Source organism: Spermophilus citellus, assembly GCF_964194105.1.
Source record: "Spermophilus citellus genome assembly, chromosome: 2".
Lineage (NCBI taxonomy): Eukaryota > Metazoa > Chordata > Mammalia > Rodentia > Sciuridae > Spermophilus > Spermophilus citellus.
The window spans coordinates 9,697,342-9,720,845 of NC_138183.1; the positions used below are offsets into that span (position 1 = coordinate 9,697,342).

Sequence of the window (23,504 nt, forward strand, 5' to 3'; positions counted from 1 at the left end):
AAGATTCCAATCGCTTCCAAATCCTTGTTAAATGAAAAGGTGCCCAAGACACACACTTTTGAGCACCTTTCATTTACTGTTTGCGTTGTAATAAATGTGTGATAAATGGTAAACAGAGAGAATGAAGTGATTCACGTGACCTATTATAGAAGAGAGAGGTAATCTGGGAAAGCTTCCTGGAAGAAGTAGTATTTGAATTAGGTCTTTAAGAATAAGTAGAGGGGGTCTGGGGTTGTGTGTGGTTCAGCAGTAGAGTGCTCGCCTAGCTTGTGTGAGGCCCTGAGTTTGATCCTCAGCACCACATAAAAATAAATAAATAAAATAAAGGTATTGTGTTCAACTACAACTAAAAAATAAATATTTAAAAAATGAGTAGAAATAGTTAATGTGTGTGTGTGTGTGTGTTAAAAAACATATGTATCCATAATTTTTTTTGTACTGGGGATTGAACTCAGGCATACTTAACCATGGAGTTACATACATCCCTAGACCTTTTTATTTTTATTTTGAGACAGGATTTCAATAAATTGCTTAGGCCTTGCTGAGATTGGCCTCGAATTTGTGATCCTCCTGCTTCAGCCTCCCCAGTCACTAGGATTACAGGCATGCACCACTGCACCCTGCTCCACAAATACATTTTATTAAACAATCACTTGCACATTGGTGATTGCCCTTTCAGAGTCCTGTAGCTACGTTATGTAGAAACTAAGCCAGCTGGGGGGTCACAAGGAGAAATGCCAAGGGACCCCTGCCCACATTCCAGTCACAGAAGTGATGCCATCTTACTCCTTCCAACCATTCTGGCTGCCCTCAGGTGAAAGCCCAGAAAAGACATGCAGGAGAAATACCATCACCACAGCATCCTGAGAAATAATAAATGGTTATTTTAAGCCACTTTTAAAAAATAATTAGGCATTTCCTGAGTGGACAGGGCAGGGTCATTGAGGCTTGAGCAGAATGGGAAGGAAGGAAATGCATGAAGGGACCCGACCCTCTCTGCCCATTGGCAGCTGGGCCACAGGCGCTGGCGGTTCTGGAACACTTGTGGTATATCAGGGTTGTTGGAAGTAGCCTCCGTGTATTGGCTCACAGAAGCCTCACAACAACCTTGATGAGGAAATGGAGGCCCAGAGGCAGGTAGTTTGTTGAAGTCCATAGAACTTCTGCCCATTGTCTCCCATCTAGCCCTGAGAACCAGAAAGAAGGGAATGTCCACCCGCTAATGTGACTTCCTTTCCCAGCTGGAGATGAAGGCTGTGAAGCCTGGCCGTCACAGGAAGGCTCTCATGCCCAGTGGAGTCCCCCGGCCTGCCCTGGCCCAGCACCATCCATGTGCATCACAGTGTTATGTTTCTGTACGTGTTCGCTCTCTGGTCCCAGCACTGTGCACCCCTGGGTCTGGAAAGAGGTCAATGTGTGCTTTGCTCTCAGCCCCCTTCCACACCCGGATACGACTCTCCTGGTCTCCTGCCGCCTCCTTGGCTTCTCCTCTCCTCATCTACCTGCCCAGTGCTGTTCCTCAGGTGCAGAGCAGGCGGCAACAGTAAGAGCCAAGACACCAGGGCTGACGCAAACTTCACAGCTCAGCCAACAGCCTTTATTCAGGAATGGAATCGTGGTTCTGATGGACCCACTCTCCGGGTGGAAAATGAGCCACTGAACAAAGGAGGTGATTTAGTGAGCGTGTCAGTCTGGGCACTCGGGAATTTGGGTCTTTGGGTTGGGAGTCTGTGGCCAGCACCTGGAGAGGTTTTATCTTAGAAGAGATTAGTGCTTCCTAGAGACTATCATTCTAGTTTTGATAAAACACTTTCTGAACCCCGCCTTCGGCCAGCATCTGGGAAGGATTTATCTTGGGAGAGCTGGAAGCTATCAAAGTATGGCTTTCTTTTTCATTCCCTTACCCAGCCCACAGGATCTTGGGGTTTTTCATTTTCCATATCCAATAGGAAGCCCCTCTGGTTTCCTCTTCACTTGCTTCTCTCCATGATTCTGGGAGCTATTGAAGTCCACAAGCTTCTCAGCTCCTCAACTGTTTCATTTTCAATGATTTTCCCCACCATTCCCCTGGAGTGTCGAGCCCACTCCCACCAGTCTCTTCACTTGAAGATCTTCATTAAGACATCAGTCTCTGAGGACACCTCTGTCTTGTCTTGCTCTGTCCGTGAAGTCCATCACATATTTTGAGACCTTTGAGGTCAATGATACCAGCCTTTCTGGAATTCTCTTCCCTATCCAGCACACATTGGTGGTCCTTTGTATTAAAGCACTCTTAAAAGATGAGATCTAACATGCCTTGACCTGTCCAGCAAAAATCCTTCCTTGGATTAATTCAGTTTCTTACTCTGTGCGTGCCTGTGTCTTGATTGTTCAAACTAGCAAGAGAAAAATCACAGGAACTATCATATTAACACTACCAGAACTACCATAAGTTCACAGTTTCCACTATCAGCTGGGTTCTCAATACTGTCCTTGCAACAGTACCATATTTTCCTGCACATCAATTTGCCATAGTAACTATTTCAAACCCATAGCTGAACTTGACTATGAACTCTTTTAGGGCAGGATTCCTGTCTGGCTTTTGTGTAACTGAATTTCCAGTGCCGAAGACAGGCTTAATACATAATAAGCATTCAATAAATAACTGTGTACTGGGTGCAGTGGTGCACACCTGTAATTCCAGCTGTTTGGGAGCTGAGGCAGGGGAATCCCAGGGGAATCCAAATTTGAGGCCAATCCCTGCAACTTAATGAGAACCTGTCTCAGAATAAAAAATAAAAAGGGCTAAGTGATAGAGGCCCACTGGGTTCAATCCCCTCCCCCAAAAAAATCTGTGTACTGACCAAGGTATAGGAATAGAGGCAAATGTTCACCACAGGCTAGGTTCTGTTCTATGTGAGTTATATGTATTAGCTCATGCAATCCCAACAACTCAAAGAGGTTAGATGGGGCTTTTGCCATTCTCATTTTACACAAAAGGAGAGGCAATTTGGAGAGAGGAAGTCATAAGACCGGAAGCAGCAGAGTGGGTATTCAATCTTCAGAACATATAAATCCTTAGCATTCCAGTGATTTCCGTTTCAGACAAGTTGAGTTTTATGGGCCTGAGGGACATGCAGCTGGGCTTCAGACTGGAGCTTAAGAGAGATGTGAAAATGGAAAGGAAGATCTAGGAAAGGGTCAGGTGGTGTAGCTCAGTGGTAGAGCATGTGCTGAGCATTCCAGAGGTTCAACCCCCAGTACTAGAAAAAGTACACGGTTTCTGCCATTGACTCCCAGAGGGCAGATAAACTGACTGACGACCTCAGAAAATTTAACATCTGACCTTTGTTCACACCTGTTCCTTTTGCAGAGTGCCTCCAACAGGTCCCTGTTAGAGTTGTGTGGTGGTGGTGGTGGTGTGTGTGTGTGTGTGTGTGTGTGTAAGTGTGCACCTGGAAGGCTTTCCTTTCCCCAATTTGTGATGACACCTGTATTTTTTTTTTTTGGTACCTGGGTTTGAATTCAGGGGCACTTAACCCACTGAGCCACATCCTCAGCCCTTTTTTGTATTTAGAGACAGGGTCTCACTGAGTTGCTTAGTGCCCTGCTAAGTTCTTGAGACCCTCTTGCCTCAGTCTCCCAAGATGCTGGGATTCCAGGCGCGCCCCATCATGCCCAGCTATTATATATGCGAACACACGGGATGATTCATGATGTAGTGCTTGGTGACTTTTAAATTGAGTAGGGGTCCCCCAGGGTTGAAATTCAACATTTCTTTTTCCTTTTGTTAAGTTGCTAAGTGTATTATTATTATTTTTTTTTTTTGGTGGTGATATTGGGAATTGAACCTAGAGGCACTCTACCATTGAGTTACATTCCTAAGTCTTTTCTTTCTTTTTTTTTTTTTTTGAGAGAGAGAATTTTAATATTTATTTTTCAGTTATCGGCGGACACAACATCTTTGTTGGTATGTGGTGCTGAGGATCGAACCCGGGCCGCACGCATGCCAGGCGAGCGCGCTACCGCTTGAGCCACATCCCCAGCCCAGTCTTTTATTTCTTTATTTATCTATTTTACTTTTTAAAATTTTCTTTAAAGTCTATGGACACAATACTTTTATTGGATTTATTTACTCCAGCGCCTCACACGTGCTAGGCGAGCGCTCTACTACTGAGCTACAACCCCAGCCCTATCTATTTTATTTTGAGACAGGGTCTCCCTAAATTGCCCAGGCTGACCTTGAACTCGCGATTCCCTGCCTCAGCCTCCCAGGTCGCTGGGATTACAGGCGTGCGCCACCACCCCCAGCTGCTAAATACATTTTTTGAGAAACTTCCCAGACCATTTCTCAGATAGAACACTATCATTGCATTGCTTAAGGCCCCTTCCCCCCTTCACCACGGTTTCTGACATTGACTCCCAGAGGGCAGAGAGAGATTGAGAAATGGGAGCATCTGATCGGCGTTAGTCCTCTTAGATCTCCTCGAAACCTCCTGGTAGTTCTCTAGCATAAGATTATTATCATCTGCACTTGAAAGAAAAAAGAAATAGCTTCTTATTTGGCAGTGTGTTGAGTGTTTCTGAAGCATCCTCCCATTCGATTTTCACAGTATGCTCTGGAGGTGGAACTACTGTTATGGGTGGGCTCCGAGAGGGGAGGTGTGGTGGCCTAGGACACGCAGCAGGTTAAGAGCTGGCCTTTGAACCCAGGTCTTTCGGATGATAGAGGCTAAGCTGTCTCATCGCTCATTTACGGACAACTGACGACTTTTCTCCGTGGAAGTGGGGAGAAAGAATATTTGACAGAGAACCCTAACGTTGATATCTGTTTAAGGATGGTGCGGGCACCCGCATTCTTACCCAGAAACCCGCGTCAATCGCTGGCCCAGGCCTTCTCCCGCCCCGGAGCAGCGGCGCACATGCGCGGGGCCTCCCGCTTGGCCCCGCCTCCCGGGAGGTCGCTGCTCCACATTCTCGGCTCTGGGGCTTGCGCACTGCGTCCCCAGCCAGAGGATCCTTCCCGGTCAGGGACTTCCGGTGCGCCGGGGTGCGGTTCCGGGTCGTGGCGCGGTTCAGGGCAACAGGGCTGCTGCTCGGCCGGCCGGCAGCGGCGAGCAGCAGGGGCATGAGGGAGAGCCCGGGAAGCGGCAGCTGAGCGGGCCGGTAGGAGTGCCGGTCCTGAGGATCCCGAGAGTGCAGAGTTCGGGGCAGGGACCGGGAGGCGTGGGGAAGCCGGGCCCTCCCCTCAGGAACGTGCCCCGGGGCCGACCCGGCCCATAGTGTGGAAGCAGCTTCAGGTAAAGGTTGCCCCAGCCGCTAGCTCCCTTGCTCGCCCGCCAGCCAGCCAGCTTGCCCACGCGCGAGACCTGGCGGCCCACTCACTCCGCCTCTCGGCGCTGCCCGACGGGTCGTCTGTCAGTCCTTCCTCTGGTGGCCTGGGAGCATCCGTTTCCTGGCCCTTCCCCTAAGTCGAGGCTGCCCTGAGCCTGCCAGCCGGGCGTTTGATTTAGGGGAGAAGCTGGACAGGTAGTGTCGGGGCGGGGGCGTGTGTGCAGTTGGCTCCAGCACTCTGGCCCTGTACTCGGCAATATCTAGGTGCCCTGGTGTTCATACGGTGAAATCCAGTTTTTAAGGCATTGCCTGTATAGTGCCTGTTTCCTAGTGCCCCTCCTCCCACCTACAAGGGACAAACAGTCTGCAGACTTTTTCTCCCTGAAGTGCCGCTCGAGCTTGAGTTCACTTTTCTGGTTTGTGGGAGTGGCAAGAAGTGTTTAAGTGTGGAGGAAAGAAAAAAAAAATAGCTTCAACAGCTTAACTTTAACTAAATTCCCAAATTGGCTCTGAAATAGGTAAAAACTTCAATCTGAATGAATGCAAGTTATTTTGGAAGCCATCTGGCATTGTGCAAAACACCACATTGTAAACCATAAGAAGCAAAGTTGAAAACTTTTTTTTTTTTTTTGAATGGTCAAACGGACAGGCACATTGAAGACAACATTCTTCTTATTTTGACAAGCCCAAAGGGTGGATCCCTGATGGTAAAACCTATTAGCGTAGAAAAAGAATAGTTTTTATTCCTCATGTTCTGTGATCCCACACAAGGTGCTTAGTAAATACAGAAAGAGTTCTCGATAAATTCGTACTTGTTTTTTTCTTTTCCAGCGTACACACCTGCAGGCTTCCTGGGTCTGTGGGGGACTTTTTCCATTCATCTGTGTGCTCATACTTAACTACTGTGTGTGCCAGGTTGCACTCACATTCCTCTACACTCCTGATCTGGCTCTTGGCTTTCTTTCCAGTTAGGCCTGAAAAGATCCCCAATATAATCCATTACTGTAGACTCTCAAATCACCTTTGTTTTTTCCTGTGTCATTTGTTTTTGGTGGGACATTCTCCCTGCTCTGCCTAGAAGCTTTTCTATTTTCTGTTTCTACTTATTGAGATGCTATCCATGGCCTGGTTGAAGTTGGCCTCCTTCCGTCAATTTGGACAGCCCCAGGTGGAAGTATTTCTCATTTAGAATCCCATAATCACTACTTATTCACAATTATTTCATTTAACAAATATTTACTGAGAAAGTATGGCAGTAGTAGGCAATTTAAAGAAGACTCAGCTTTGTGCACAGGAAACTCAATGAGAAAGGGAAGGAAATTAGTAATTCCAACAGTGATAAATATACAGTGTGAAAGTTCCTTTTGTGTTATGGTAGTGTAGGACGTTAACTTCTGTGAGGTGGGCTATGGCTAAGGAATGCTCCAGAATGTGAGATAAACTCAGTATCTGTTACATATTGCATATAAGTTTTTCTTGTTTAATCATTTTAACCTCAATTTACAGAATAGGAGGACTCAGGATAAATCACACAGATGCTATGAGACAGGCAGTATTCACACCTAGGTCTGTTTGATGCCTAGACCTGTGCTTTTCCCATTACCTGTCTTCTTTCTCACACCATACCTCTTTGTGCAAGTACCTATTGAAGCAACTGATCAGGAGGAAAATATGAATGTTTAAATGAATGGTACTGAAAATTCTTTTTATTCCCTTTTATTTTATTTATTTTTATGTGGTGTTGAGGATTGAACCCAGTTCCCTACACATGCTAGGCAAGTGTTTTACCACTGAGCTACAACCCCAGCCCTGAGAATTCTTTAAAGGTAAATAAGACTAATCTTCCAAGGCAAAGAGACCATACCTGGGCCAGTTCAATTTTGAATATGAACAAGGAAAACAGTTTGTAGAGAATAAGCATGGACTTCTGGTTCCATTCCTGATCTTTTTACTATGTATATGAACTTTGGCAAATTTCTTTAAGTATCATTTTCCTCATCCAGGGGTTCAAATAGAGGACAATACTGACCTCAAGAAACACAGTGAATATTTAATAAGCTAGTTCATATAAAGAGCCTGTCAAAGTTTCAACATTCCTCATCCAAAATCCAAAATGCTCCAAAATCTGAAACTTTTAAAGCTGCAGTTTTGAAGTATTTCAGATTTTGGACTTTTGAATTAGCAATGCTCATTCATGAAGTCTATACAGATGAGATGCAGTTTTGGAGCATTTCAGATTTTGGACTTTTGAATTAGCAATGCTCACCCATGAAGTTTATACAGATATACCAATATCTGGAAAAAATCTACACTCTGAAACGCTTCTGATCTCAAACATTTGAATAAGGGATTCTCAACCCATATATGATAAGTTACCTCCAAAATAACAGCTGTAAGATGCAAAGATATAATGCATGTGATGTGATTTTATAGTGGTGAATGAGTTTCTAGCCCGAGTAAAGCAAGCTGTTACTTCTTTTTGCAGGCTGGAGATTGGGGTCAGGGTCAGTGAGGGCTAGAGTGCCAGGCAATATAGGTAAATTCCAGTCTCCACTCATAAGTTTTCCAGTTAATAAATACTTTGAGGATTTATGATTGATTCAACAGCTCCAGGCAAAATATTAGACTCTGGAGATACAAAGTGGAATAAAACTGGTCACTACTCTGAGATTGTTGACATTCCATTGGGGAAGATGTGTACGCAGGTGAACTAATAAAGTACTGTAGATAATAAGGTAGAGTTCCTGTGGGGTACTGTGGAACCTGGAGAAAGAAACACTGATAACGAGTTAGCTAACAAGTACTTACTGTGTGTTGGCATTGTGTTAAATATTTTATCTCATTTATTCCTACATGGAAAGGAATTATTAGTATACTAGAGAAACTGGGGCACAAAGAGGTTAACTTCCTTGAGGGGTAGGGATGTGGCTTAGTGGTAGAATGTGTGCTAGACATGTATAAGGCTCTAAGTTTGATCCCCTGTACCAAAAAGCCAAAGAACAAAACCCTTGTTTATACAGCTGGTGGTACTGAGCTAGAGGCCTTGCTTGCTGTATTATGGACTGTCTCTTCTATGGGAGACACTATGCACTATGTTGCTTTTCTTTGTGATGTGGAGGGATATCCTCTGGAGAGGTCTCAGAGGAGCCAGCCCTTGAGCCCTAGTTTTAGTGAGCCAGTTGCTGCTTGGCAGTAGGTATAATGAGGAGTGGAAGTGGCCTTGACACTGAATAAATTCATGTAATATGTCACTTCAAATATATTTCTTTCTTTTTGGTGGTAAAGGTCGGGGGCTTCTTGCCAATTCTGAAAAGTTGTAGTTCAGTGGATTTGTATGATTCATGCTGTTAAGTATATAGCAAGAGATATCAGATTACCGTACAACAAGGAATTCTGTCACATTTTTCCCAGTTGAAAATACCCTAACATCATGTTTTCTGTGAAGTTTGAAGTTTTTGAGAAGTTTTGATTCAGAAGTTAACACATTTCAGGATCTTGTGTGGAGTTTATAATGATTGGGCCTGATATTATCTTTCTGTTGCTATAATAAAATAACCTGGGGGGAAAACTTAGAGGTGGAAAGATTAATTTTGGCTCTTGATTTCAGAGGTTTCAGTCTCTCAGCTGGCTCCATTGTTTCTGGGTCTGTGGTAAGGCAGCACGTCTTGGGGAAAGGCGCAGTGGAGTGAAGCTGCTCATCCCATGGCAGCCAGGAAGCAGAAAAGGAGAGAAAAGAAGGCGCCTGGAACAAGAGACAGTCAAGGGAATGCCATGTAGGACCCACTCCCTTCAACTATGTACCACTTCCTACAGTTTCCACTACTTCCCAGATAGTTCATTCATCTATGAATCCATCAGTAAATTAATCCATTAATGAGGTTATAGCCCTCATGATCCTATCACTTCCCAAAAGCTCCACCTCTGAACATTGCTGCACTCAGATCTAAACTACTCAGGCGTTTGTATTTCAGTCATTGTTGAATGCTTTTTTTATGCCTTATTTCCTTTAATATCATAATTTTGTGAGGTAGGTGATATTATCCCCATTTAACATGAGTAGCTCAGGGCTTAGGGGCTGTTACCCAGAAGTCACACCCAAGTGTGTTGATAAGAGAAATAACTGGCCAAAAAGTAAACAAGTGTTTATTAGTTTTCTTTTGAACATCTTCCTCTGGAGTCTCCGAAGTCCTGTATCCATTATGGATTATAATGAGTAGGGTGGGACTTGGTGAACTGGAGAGTATATACCCAGCTGAGAGGTATCCAAGTGTGGTGGTGTGCATTGTCCCAAGTATTTGGAAAGATGAGGGAGGAACTCCAGTTGCTTATTGCCATGTGAATAAGTAGGCCCAGTTTCCTAGGTTTTCTGATTTCTTTTTTTTGAAAGATGCTAGAAATCTGGATTTTATATTTTATTTATTTTATTTTTTTGAGGGGTACTAGGGATTGAACCCAGAGGAACTTAACCACTGAGCCAGTCCCAGCCCTTTTTATGTTTTGAGACAGGGTTTCGCTGAAGTTTTTAGGGCCTTGCTAAATTGTTGAGGCTGTCTTTGACCTTGCGATCTTCCTTCCTCAACCTGCCTAGCTACTGGGTTTATAGGCAAGCGCCACTGTGCCTAGACGAAATCTGGATTTTAATGTACTTAGTTTAAAAATTTGCCATTTAAATGATTGGGCATGATAGTATCTTTCTGTTGCTATAATAAAATAACCTGGGGGGAAAACTTAGAGGTGGAAAGATTCAACCATAACACATTTGTAGGCTGTGTACAATTGTAGGCTGCCTGATTATTGATCTACTTGGCTGCTGAAATTTGATTTTTTTTTATTATCATTTTGCAGAAGTGGGGATTAAACCCAGTGTGCTCTACCAACTTGGCTACATCCCAGCCTTTTTTATTTCTTTTTTTTTTTTTTTTTTTGAGACAGGATCTTGTGAAGTTGCCCAGATTGGTCTTGAATTTGTGATCCTCCTGCTCAGCCTCCTGAGTAGTTGGGATTGCATGTGCCACCTCACCTAGCTTGCTGCTGAAATTTTAGTACCCATCATTCAGATCAGGAGGTACAACATAATGTAGTGATGATTGATCATAAGTCTGGTAGATTGTCAGTAAGGGGGCATTGTAACTTGCAGTGGTATTTTTCAGGAAGTAGAAGGATGAATGCTTTTTTAAAAAATATTTTTATATTATCAGGCTAAATTTCAGGAGGAATGGAGTTCAGTGATGAGATGACCTTACAGTGCTTTCGTTTGGTGCTTTTATCACTTTTGATGCTACCAGATCTAATTCGTTTATCTCTATTTCCTTTAACATTTATAATCTTATGAGATAGGTGTATTGGAAAGGGGGTTAATTATAATCTTTCTAGATGAATGCTGACATCCAACGAATTAGAATTTAGTAGAAAGTGCAGTAGACTAGAAGAACTTTTTTTTTTTTTTTTTTTTTTTTTGGTATTGGGGATTAAACTCAGGGGCACTTAACCACTGAGCCACATCTCCAGCCCTTTTTTGTATTTTTTAAATTTAGAGACAGGGTCTCACTGAGTTGCTTAGGGCCTCGCTTAGTTGCTGAGACTGGCTTTGAACTTGTGATTCTCCTACCTCAGCCTCCAGAGCCACTGGGATTATAGGTGTGTGCCACTAGGCCCGGTTAATAATGAGGAGCAAAATTCAAACCTTGCTGAAGTATTTTCAGGATGCCAAACTGATTCTAGTTGACATGTTTAAAGTCACTTAACTGATGACTGCAGACCCCAGTGGAGAAATCTCAGATGGTTTTCCTCTTCTCTCTCTTTCTTTCTTTTTTTTTAAAATATTTATTTTTCAGTTGTAGATGGACACAATATCTTTATCTTATTTTTATGTGGTGCTGAGGATCGAACTCAGTGCCTTGCCTCGAACGTCCTAGGTGAGCGCTCTACCACTGAGCCCCAGCCCCAGCTCTTTTCCTCCTCTCTTGATGGCAGGTAGGGAGTTACTGAGTAGTAACTTCTGTTTTCGTTCCTTACTTTCTCTGGGGAAGGACCTTGATGGGCCAGACGTTCCCCAAATGCCTACAGGCTTTCTACAGTGCTTTGTCACACACAAACATACATACATAAATATATAAGATTGAAAGGATCATAGAGACACCCAGCTGAATGAGAGAAATATGGTCAGGGAGTTCACAGCCCAAAAGTTTAATTTATTTTTATTTTAATACCCAGCTTCCACAAGGTGAAAATTGAAGAAATACTAGTCTTCTAGATACTTGTTTTCACTCAAACTCTATTATATTAGGAAAATAACATAGAATATAAAAATGAAGAAAATAAATTCTGAGCAGTCATTCAGGATTTATTAAATCTAGTTGGCAGCATCTAGATATATTGGGAAAATAGATTTAATATAGGAAACACAAAATTTGAGCCAAAAGTAGAAAACAGTTTTAAGTAATTGAAAGAAAATGGGATAAGCCATTACAAAACTAAAACAAACCCTAAAATTCTGGATAAAGCAAGAAGACATTAGAATAACTATTGGAATTAAGTTATAGTAATCGCTTGTAAAATAAATTGAACATAATGTTGCATTTACTCTTAAGTATATGCAGTGTTAGATTCATAATACCCCATACTTGAGTATACATTTATGAATATGCTTCTATTATTAATGGAGAGAAAGTGGGGTGTGTAAAAATTCAGATATTAAAAAATAGCATGTTTTGTTCCCTGTGGACCCATTTTTAGGTACTGTATTGTAAATAAGTATTATTTTAGCAGAGTAATTGGTAGAAAACTTCTTGAAGGACTGTCTTTTGAAAGCAAAGTAAATCTGTAAAGTTTACTTGCTGACATACAGGAGAGTAATTAAAAAACAGGTTCAGACCTGAATCTTTTTTTTTTTTAATTTTTTGTAGTTGTAGATGGACAGAATGCCTTTATTTTATTTGTTTATTTTTATATTTTTAAGGATTGAACCCAGTGCCTCACACATTCTAGGCAAATGCTCAGCTGCTGAGCTACAGCCCTAGCCCTTCTTTTTTTTTTTTTTTTTTTTTTTTGAGGTACTGGGGCTTGAACCCAGGGCCTCATGCATGCTAGGCAAGCATTCTACTCCTGAGCCACACAGTCCCAGTCCTTGGACTTGAATTTTTTTTTTTACCTTTATTTACTTATATATGGTGCTGACAATTTAACATAGTGCCTCACACATGCTAGGCAAGCACTCTACCATTTGAATACTGGCTGTGTCAGTTATTAGCTGTGGGACCTGGACAATCTGTAAAATGGTGACAGTAATGTAAATCTCATGCTGTACTTGTGTGGACTAAATGAAGCCATTTATATATGTATCTAGTGAGTACCATGATACATCTGTAGAGATGCAGGTACCCACATTCAGGGACATTAGACGTTTGGGATATTAGTAACAAGCAGTAATACTGTGTAGTGGTTATGAAGGAATGAGACTCAGTTTCACGTCTGGATCATGAAATTAGACTTGTTAATTTCTGATTGTGCTTTGTGAGTTACAATATACCTAACTAGTAGCTACTATTGAGAAAAGAGTTTTAGTATGTTTTTAAAAAGGCTATTAAATGAATCAGTCTACTAAGTAACAGACACTTCCAGTTGCTTATATTATTTTTTTCCGTGCCTGTGACTACCCTTTGAAGTTATTAGAACAAGGGATATTATGTATTCCCTGTTTCTGTTGCTGAAACTGAAGCCAGATGAAGTAAAGAAATTCAAGATACAGAGCTACCAATAATGGCAAAACTACGATTTGAACGTTTTTGTTGTTTAGTTAGTTATACATGACGGTAGAATGCATTTTGACACATCATTGAAGTTTTGTTTTTGACTCTGTTGTTTTTATGTTTTGAGATTGGGTCTTGCTATGGTTGCTGAGGCTGGCCTGGATCTCCTGAGCTCAAGTGCTCCTCTCACCTCAGCTTCCTTGGGCTGGTCTACATGTGCATGCCCCCATGCCAAACTGTTTCACTCTAAATTTGGTGTTTTTGCCACTTTTCATGCTGCTTTAGATTTGCTTTAGATGTTGGAACTGGCCCTTGTCTTGGTATTGTTGTTAGCTCTGGCCATTCTCCCATTCATTTAAACTTCATGCAGAAGATTGTTATTTATTATGTTGTGAGAGTGTTTGATTATAGGTATAACCTTATGATATGAATTTTAAAGATTTAATAAGTCCCTAATACTGCTGTCAAAGGTTGGTGTTAAGATGGTCACTCATATATTACTAGTGAGAATGTAAATATGTAAAACTTACCAAAAGGGCTTTGGCAGTATTTATAAGCTTTAAAAAGAATCCATGTTTGTCTTTCAGTTTATAATTTCATTCCTAGGTGCCGCAGTCTGGCTGGGCACAATTCAGGAGCCACTTGTCAAAAGAAACGAACTTTAGTTTTAGACCCACACATGCCAAACAAAACAGCTCCTCAGAGCCCAACTGCCACCACCGCTTCCCACAAGCCTTTCCACCTCCCCCACTCCTCCTGCTCTTGAGGCTGATTGGCTGGGTTGCGTGGGCAGAGCCAAAAAAAGTCCCCCAATGAGCAGCTCCATGGTCTGAACGGGTGGGGAAACAGCCCAGTGAGCATCACAGTTGGCAGCTAGAAGTTGCTGGGCCTCTGAGCCAATCATCAGCTGGCAGCTGGAAGTTTGCTGGGGCCCCTTCTGCTGTGGCTCTCAATACCTAGGAATCTTTGTTAAAGAAGTAATCAGATGTAGAAAGATATTCATGTTCAAAAATCTTCACTGCAGCAGTATTTATAATAGCAAAAATTAGAAACAATCTTAGTGTCGAGAACAAAAGTTATAGAGATTATGGAAAATCTCTAGAATGGAAATACTGTACCGTCATTTTAGATGTTTTAGAACAATTTTAGTGACATTAATTACTCACATAATATTCATGAAAAGTGTACATAACACTTTGTAAAATATGTTCCCAATTATGTCAAACATAAATGCAAAGAATAGAAAGAAGAGGTGGTGAGATTTTAGGTTTGTTTTTCTTTAGCAATATTTTTGAATAACATTTTTAATAAGAAATAATTTTAGTTTAAATTTGATATGACTAGAGACAGTGAGTATCATTTTGATCAAGTTTTCACTAATATGGTTGATTCTCTTTTTTTCTTCGTGGTGCTTTGGATAGAACTCCCCAGCCTAATGCAGACGATTCTGAAGCTGTAGATGGATTATATTTTAAGCTACTGTGTACCTCATTTTGCCCTTAGAATGTGGTTATGTATATATTTATTATATTATATTATTATTATTTGTTATTGTTTTGAGACAGGGTCTTGCTATGTTGCCCAGGCTCGTTGTGAGTTTACAAATTCCTTTGAATAGCTGGGATTATTGGCATGTGTTAAGATTTCCAGGATAATCCCCCTGCAAAAACAAAACAAAACCCTATTTAAGATAATATCATGGAAGAAGACTTGTATCTATGTTGGTACCAGTGTTTCAGTGCTACCATCACCGCTTCAGTGACCACTGGGATTAAGAGTAGTCTTGGGACAGCTTTGTCTTTATTTTCAGAGGGAGTACAGTCCTATCTCCTTGAGAGCAAAGTTGGCCATTGGTATACAGAGCTTGTTTGTAAGTTTATTACTTATGTATTGGGAAGTGCTTTTTTGATGTAGAAAATCATTTGTGTTAAAAAAGAAAAGTCACCTGAGACACAAAAAATGTTAAAGAATTTATTTGAGCAAACAGTGATTCATGAAGTGATCAGTTCTAAACCAGAAGTGGTTCACAATGGGATTGCAATGAGAAAGTAATTATAGGAGGAACATAGAAGTAAACCAAAGAAAATATTTGGTTGGTGATAATTGTAGAGTTTTTTGCCTTATCTGATCTATCCATTGGGAATTATATGATAAATTTGTGGGCTACTTTTGACTGGTTCAGCTTCTCTTTTTCTTATAATTTACAAGAACTAGGACAAGTTACTAAGTTAGATTTCACTTATTTTTGCAAATCAAGCAAGGTTGAAGTCACTTTTGAGGTCTAACTGAGTTTGCTCAGTAATTCTTCAGGCTTGGTCTTCATTTTAATTTATTCATAATTTACAAGTATGAATTTCTATCTCACCTTTTTATTTTATAGGAAAAAAATTCGAAGATTTTTAGTTTAGATTTTTAATTTTTCTTATAACTGTATTATTAAAATGTCATGATGAATTGTTGCCTTATACATTTCTCTAATTGTCATGTATTTCATAATCGAAATAGTTTCGACATGTACAGTTGAGGATTGTGACCAGTTTTTTTTTTTTTTTTTTTTTTTTTTCAGAGTAGAAAGTAGAAGTTTATTAAAGGACAGCAGAAAAGACTTCTCCCAGAGGAAGAAGGGGACCCAATAGGTGGAATCCCCAGTTTTTTTTTTAATGTGCCCAGAAATTCTTTTATAAGCAGTATAAAAACCTGCAAAAAATATAAGTATTTGAGCATATTTGAATTAGGAAAATACCACGCGAATTTTTTCTTTTGTAAACTGCTTCTGTCCAAAGCATTCTGTATATTATCAGAATGAAAAATGACAGCACTTTGTCATCTGTTCAAATTGATATTGCACTCTTTGCAGTGACAGCTGAAAAGGCCCACAGGTGCCATATAAAGAGGTGACCATGTTGTCATATTTCATTTCGGCATCCCTCTGCAAAGCCATAATTACCTAATTAGGTTGTTAATTAGGAGATTAGCATTTCACTATATTGATAGAATGCTCTTTACCGGCGTGGGGCTAGATACAGATTTGTCTGCCCTAATTTATAATCTCTGCCTGTTTTGTACTTATTTATTTGCTTAAGATCCTTGTATAGGGCAATTCAGTTTACCTGGGAAACAGTTTGTTTACAAGCTAATGAAGCTTTGATCATAGAAGTTGCTGAGTTAAAATATGAACAGATTTAAAAGAGGGATTGCATCCCCAAAATGATAATAAAAATTCAAGTTGGTATAACTTCTGTTCTTGTTTACATAGACAATAACATGATACGAATTCAAATTATTGGTGTAAAAAAGATCCCAAAATGTAAAAACTGAGCCTGAAATATGTTAGAGGTTTATATATCTTAAACTAGGTAAAGGAAGTTATTTTATTTTTAATTTCTTATTTATCTTTATGATTTATATGTGGAACTTATGAAATAGGTATTTCAAATCTGTTTTACAAACTGAATCTTGGTTAATGATTTCAGAAAAAACAGACTCAGTCTTCAGCTTAGACTTCCTTAGATAGTCATGCATCAGGCTTTATTTCATTTATACCTTATTCCATTAGTCTTTGCTTGGAACATTCCTTTCCTGCACTCTGCAGTCCTAAGTGCTTATGGAATTTGAAGTATTTCTCAGTAACCTCCACTTGGTGAGCTATTTGGAGTAAGCACATTCTCTATAGTGGGTCTAGCATTCTTTTGTGTGGGGTTGGGGTGGATTATACATACCTTTTTCACCTTTTCCATTTAAGGAAATTGAAAGTTTTGGAACAATGCTAAGAACACCAGCCCCACTGAGGTAGTAGGTTTACTCCTTCTGATTGTATTTGGTTTTAGTGTTAGGGTTGTAGAAAGTGCATGTATGCCCAAGTCCTTTTCCCCACAGATGTTATGAAGAATTGGATTTCATCTATTTATTTATATATATATATATATAAAATTTTCTTTAAAATTAAAGTTTTAAACGTATTAAAATTTTTTTTTTTAGTTTTAGAGGGACACACAATACCTTTATTTTGTTTATTTATTTTAGTTGTTAATGGACCTTTAGTTTACTAATGTATTTATATGTGATGCTGAGAATTGAACCCAGTGCTTCACACATGCTAGGCAAGTGCTCTACCACTGAGCCACAACTCCAGCCCCTTGTTTATTTTTATGTAGTGCTGAGGATTGAACCCAGGGTCTCACATGTGTGAGGCAAGTGCTCCACCACTGAGCCTCAACCCCAGGCCCCTTAAAAACTATATATTATATATCAAGAAAATAATTTATACAAAGTCTTTCACTTGCAAGGCTGGATGTATAGCTCAGTGGTAGAGTACTTGCCTAGTATGCATGAGGCCCTGAGTTTGGTTCCCAGCACTGCATAAAAACATACAAAATTGTTCAGTCATTTTAACTTTTTACTTAATTATAATCTTTCACTTATTCTGTCAGTATTTGCTAAGTCTGTTTTAAGAACTAAGTATAGTTCTAGGAATTGAGCAATGAAAACTATAGATACAGTTCCTGCCCTCATGGGACTTGCAATCTGTAAGGTAGCTTTCTGCAGTAATGAGAGACAAGATGAGTTTGGAGGAATACCTACATTGGACTTCGTAAAGTCAAATCTTCTTGGGACAGGTGATACCTAAATTGGGATCAGAGGATAAAGGAGAAAGGAAAGTCTAAGCCAGGTGATAGGACAGAGAATGTTTTCATAAAGAAGTATTTCATATGTTTGGACTGGGTTTGTGGCTCATTGGTAGAGCACTTGCCTATCATGTGTGAGGCCCTGGGTTCAATCCTCAGCACCACATATGAATAAACAAATAAAGTGGAAAAAATCCATTGGCAACTAAAAATATTAAAGGAGGAGGAGGAGGAGGAGAGAAAAGAAAAGAAGGAAGAAGAGGAGGAGGGAGGATGATGTTCAAGGCTTGAAGAGAACAGTTAGGGCTGGGGATGTAACTGTTGGTAAAGTGCTTGCCTAGCACATTAAGTCCCCAGTACCACCAAAAGGAGAATAACAAACAACAAAAAAAGAGAACAAAATTCAGTATGGTTGGAGTAGAAAGAACTAGAAGGGTGAGTTGGAAATGGGACTGCATAGAGGTAGGCAAAGTTCAATCATATTATGGAGTTTGGGAAGTTTTTAAGACAAATTAGGAAACAACCATTATAGCCATGGTGAGTGATTGTGGCTTGCATTAGATTACTGAGAGGAAGAGAAGTGGTCGAGATCTAGAGATAGAGGTAGGATGCACAGGGTTGATAATTAAATGCCTATAAGAGTCATAGAAAGGAGTCAGAGCTCCTGATAGGGATCTGGGGATGTAGTTCAGTAGTTGGGTGCTTGCCCAACATGTATAAGACCCTTGGGTTTAAGCCCCAGCACTATAAGAATAAGAAAAATGGCTCCTGACTTGGATATTCTCTATACTTCATAATTTTGAGTTCAAGATTGTGTGTTTGATTATGTTATAGATATGGGGTTCATAAGTCTTATTTTCCAGTTTGACCCCAAATGTACAGTAATAGCAACTAATTTTGTTTCAGGTGAACCAGGGAGGATACTAATATTCGAGTGTCACTTTTCAGTCCTACAGTGGGGCATCAACATTGTGATATAAGAAAAGAAGGAACTGAGGGCTGGGGTTATGGCTCAGTGGTAGAGTGCTCGCCTCACACGTGCAAGGCCCTGGGTTCAATCCTTAGCACCACATATAAATAAATAAAATAAAGTTATTGTGTCCAACTACAACTACAAAAAATAATTTTTTTTTTTTTAAAGAGAGAACTAAGGCCTAGAAACTGGGAGTGTTGCCTAGAAATTGGAAGCATCCCATTTTTCTCAGCTGCTATGACACCCAGTTTTCCAAACCTTTGTTTTTTGGTCATGTCATGTTGCCTTTCTTGTTTTATCCCTTTCAGGCCCCCTCCCCGCCAAAGTGAAGAGGAAAATTACTCCTGAAGTACTAGAGGCTCAGTAGGCCACTGGCAGAGGCATTGTATTCTCTCACTCTGTGGCTTCATAGGGCCCTGCTTTGGTGTGGATTAGAATGCTGTCTGGTGCCCTGGGAGGAGGAGCTGTTCCAGTGTGTGAGATTTGCTTTAACAAAGTCAGAAGTTCTGCTGGGATTTCTGGCACTAGAATTAATCTTCCTCAACTAGAAATGTAGGTTAGCTACCTCTACTAATATATTTGACAGTTTTTTCCCCCAAAGGAAAAAAAACTTGGCACCTCCCAGACTTTCATATCTGTCGTTTAAGAAGAATTAAAATTGCTTTAAATTTTTTATGGTTACTGTTGCTGGCTCTGCTCAGTTAACCACTTTGTTGGTGTCCTTGGGTTGGAATCATCTAAACTGGAAGACATCTAGGATGCAGCAGCATGGATTCTTGTCTTTCTTGTGTTTCTACCTCCTTTCTTTCTTTTTAAAAATAGATATAATTCACATACCATAGAATTCCACCCCTACACCCCCATAGAGGTGTTTGTATGAATTTAGAGGTGCTCTACCACTGAGCTATACCCCTAGGTACACCTTTTTATTTTGAAGTAGAGTCTTGCTAAGTTGCCCAGGTTGGCCTTGAACTTGCAGTCCTCCTGCCTCAGCCTCTCATGTGCCTCCACACCTGGCACAATTCACCCTTTTAAAGTATACTATTTAATAATTTTGTATAATTTTAAAGTTGTATAACCTCCGCTATTATCTTATTCCAACACATTGTTTTTGTCACCCCCTAAAGAAACCTTTACTCCATTAGCAGTCACTCCTCATTCCTCCTCACCTACCTCCTGAACCACTGATTTCTTTTCTGTCTCTGTGGTGTTGCCTATTTTAAACCTTAAAAAAAAAAATTTTTTTTATAGTTGTAATTGTACAATTCCTTTTATTTATTTATTTATAAATGAATTTTAATATTTTTTTTTTTTTTAGTTCTCGGCGGACACAACATCTTTGTTGGTATGTGGTGCTGAGGATCGAACCCGGGCCTCACGCATGCCAGGCGAGCGTGCTACTGCTTGAGCCACATCCCCAGCCCCAATATTTTATTTATTTTTATGTGGTGCTGAGGATCGAACCAGTGCCTTGCACATGCTAGGTGAGCGATCTACCACTGAGCCCCCACACAGCCCTATTTTAAACCTTTTATATAAATGAAATCATACAATATATATGGGCTTTTATCTGGCTTCTTTTGCCAAGCAAAATATTTTCATGGTCCATGTATATTGTAACATATATCAGTACTACTTCTTTCCTGTTTTGTTTTTTTAATTTATTTTATACGTGGTGCATGAGAATCGAACCCAGTGCCTCACACATGCTAGGCAAGCACTCTATCACTGAGCCACAACCCCAACCCCAGTACTTCTTTCCTTTTTATTGCCAAATAATATTGAGAGTGTAATACCACATTTTTTGTTTATCCACTCATCAGTTGCTGGACATTTGGGTTATTCCCACCTTCTGCGTTAGGAATAATGGCTACTGTAAACATGCACACTTTTTTTCTGTGAACATGTGTTTTCAGTTCTGGGTATTTATCTAGAAGAGGAATTGCTGGTTCCTGTGGCCTTTCTGTTTTTATAAACACTTTGGAACTGCCAAACTGATTCCCATGGCAGCTGCATCATCGCATCTCCTCAATGGTGCACATGGTGGAGCTCCTTTTTGCTTCTACTTTCCTTAGGCTCTGAACTGGCTCTGATCTGGCTTGGAGCCAACTCTAGGTTCAAGGAGTTCCGTGAGCCTTTTGTTTTATTAGATGGGAAAGCTTCCTGTTTTCTTTCTTTTTTTTTTTTTAATTTATTTTTAATATTTATTTTTTAGTTCTTGGCAGACACAACATCTTTGTATGTGGTGCTGAGGATCAAACCCGGGCCGCATGCATGCTAGGCGAACGCGCTACCGCTTGAGCCATATCCCCAGCCCCTCTTTTTTTTTTTTTAGTTTTCGGCAGACACAATATCTTTCTTTGTGGTGCTGAGGATCGAACCTGGGCCACACGCATGCCAGGTGAGCGTGCTACCGCTTGAGCCACATCCCCAGCCCAGCTTCCTGTTTTCTCTGTTCATCAGGTTCATTTCACAAGCATATGTGTACTGGGCATTATATGTTGGGTGTTAGTGAAAGGAAGTCAGGGGTCAGAGTGCTTTCCTCTGAAGGACTTCATAGTCCAGTGGATCATAACTTTAAAATCTAGGTAAAGATTGACTTGTTTTGTTTATTAGTAGCTTCTGCGTTTTCTTATTACCTTTTAACTCTTGCTGTTCCTTGGGTGTTCATTGCTTGCATACTGGGCAAGCTCATTTATATCCATAGCTTCATCTGTCACTTGTGTATTGATGTCTTTAAGATTTTCTCAGCTTTCTCCTGAGCTATGTTTGTGTTTTGATAGACCTCTATTTGGATAAATACATGGATATTCCAAGTTCAGTGTAACTGAAAAATAACTCCTTATCTCCACTATACCTGTAATGGAAGTGTTCCTACTTTTGAGTTCGCAGTTTCATTTGTTGGCACTATTGTGCAAACCTTCATGACCACTAAGTCATCAAATTCTACCATTTTTTATCTCTTAAATGTTTCTTGCCTATTGGATTTACAGAACCATCTTTCACAGCTTTACTTCAGATTTCATCATCTCTTCCTTGGGCTTCATAACCCATCTTCTGTCTTGTCCATCAAATAAATCTTCCACACAACTCTCTAAAGTGGCTATCTAATCAGCAACTTTGAACTTTAGGTGTTCGCTGTTTCTTACTTTAGTGCCATGCTGTCTTGATTGCTGCCCTCTCTTCCAGCCTTCCAGTAAGCTTAGATCATGGAATGATAGCAGTAATAATTAATAGCAAACAGGGCTGGGGATGTGGCTCAAGCGGTGGCGCGCTCGCCTGGCATGCGTGCCGCCCGGGTTCGATCCTCAGCACCACATACCAACAAAGATGTTGTGTCCGCCGAGAACTAAAAAAATAAATAAAATAGTAAAAAAAAATTCTCTCTCTCTCTCTCTCTCTCTCTCTCTCTCTCTCTTCCCCCTCTCTCACTCTCTCTTAAAAAAAAAAATTAATAGCAAACATTGTATAATGAGTATAGGTGGCATAGTAAGTACTTAACATATATCAATTCATTCAGTCTCCATAGCAATTCTGTGAGGTAGGCACCAAAATTATTTCCTTGTAGATGAGGAAATGGAGATACAGAAGTTGTTACTCTTTCTAGGCCCCACAATGAGTGGCTGTGTCCAGATTTGAACCCCAGTGATCTGATGCTTGGTTGTTCTCTGCTTCTCCTGTCTGCCCTTTTTTCACCTTCCCCATTCCCTTGTCTTCTCCAACTACAAAGGATCCTCTCTGCTTCGGCAATAACTCATGGATGGGCTTGTGTTAATTTGCAACTTATAGGACAGAACTGGAGTGAGATTTATTGTAAACACTTCTATCAAGGAGCCAGCATTATAGATTATTTCAATACTAGTTCTTTTTTTTGCACTGTTCCTTTTTGTCAATACTGGGGATACCACTGAGCTACATCACCTTTCTTATTTTTTTATTTTGAGACAGAGTCTTATTAAGTTGGCTACACTGACTTTGAACTTGTCATCCTCCTGACAGTGTCCCAAGTTGCTGGGATAACAAGTGTGTGCTGCTGAACCTGGCTCTGGCTCTTTTTCATATTCTTTAGGCGAGTTGGAAGTGACTACCTCCCTTATCTTGGTCTTTTTTTTTTTTTTTTTAGTTGTAGATGGATACAATAACTTATTTATTTATATATTTTTATGTGGTGCTGAAGAATAAATCCAGTGCCTCACACGTGCTAGACAAGTGCTGTATCACTGAGCCACAGCCTTATCTTGGTCTTATTCATCTCTATGAAGCCTGTCTTGAGTATCCAGTTTCATTTAGGCATTTTTCCTTTGCATTTCCATAGTATGTTGGATCCTCTATTGCTCTCATTCTTTATTGTGACCATTTATATTCTTGACTTTTCTCCCCTGCTTGACTCCCCTCTTGGGGATAGGGACTTTGACTTAGTACTTTACTTCAGACTTGCAGTATGTAGTGAGTATTCATTCTTGCTGGATGAACAGATAAATCTATTTGTGTTCTCATGTGGACTAGTGCGAGCAGTGGGATAGGAAGATTGTGATGAAGTGGACTGAAAGTGGAATGTGAGGCACAGTGTTCAAAGTGCTTTGGAGAAGGAAGCATTCAGAACTAGGCTGCCTGAAACTTATCCTGGCCCTGCCTCTTACTTGTGTGGCCTTTTGCAGATCTATCCTCATTTTACTGATTTGTAAAACCTGAACAATAATAGAATCTACATTATAGTTCTCTAAATGATAGAAATGGTCTGACCAAGACCATGCAATTAGGTCTCTGGTAATTGGGTAATAGGAATTCAGGGTTCCTGAATGGTCCTTGTAATAAACTGTTTTTTTAAAATGATGCTGTGGTTAA

At 40.4% G+C, this 23,504-nt stretch overlaps 1 protein-coding gene across 8 annotated transcripts in view; it reads left to right on the plus strand.

Moving 5' to 3' along the window:
* Window positions 1-5,027: 5,027 nt before the first annotated feature.
* The window catches only part of MAPKAP1 (MAPK associated protein 1), a 241,660-nt gene continuing 223,183 nt past the window's right edge, over window positions 5,028-23,504 (plus strand). For all 8 annotated transcript variants that reach the window (XM_081281928.1, XM_081281927.1, XM_081281930.1 and 5 more), the window contains exon 1: window positions 5,028-5,279. The gene's annotated coding sequence lies outside the window, so the exon portion shown is untranslated. The remainder of the gene's footprint in view (window positions 5,280-23,504) is intronic.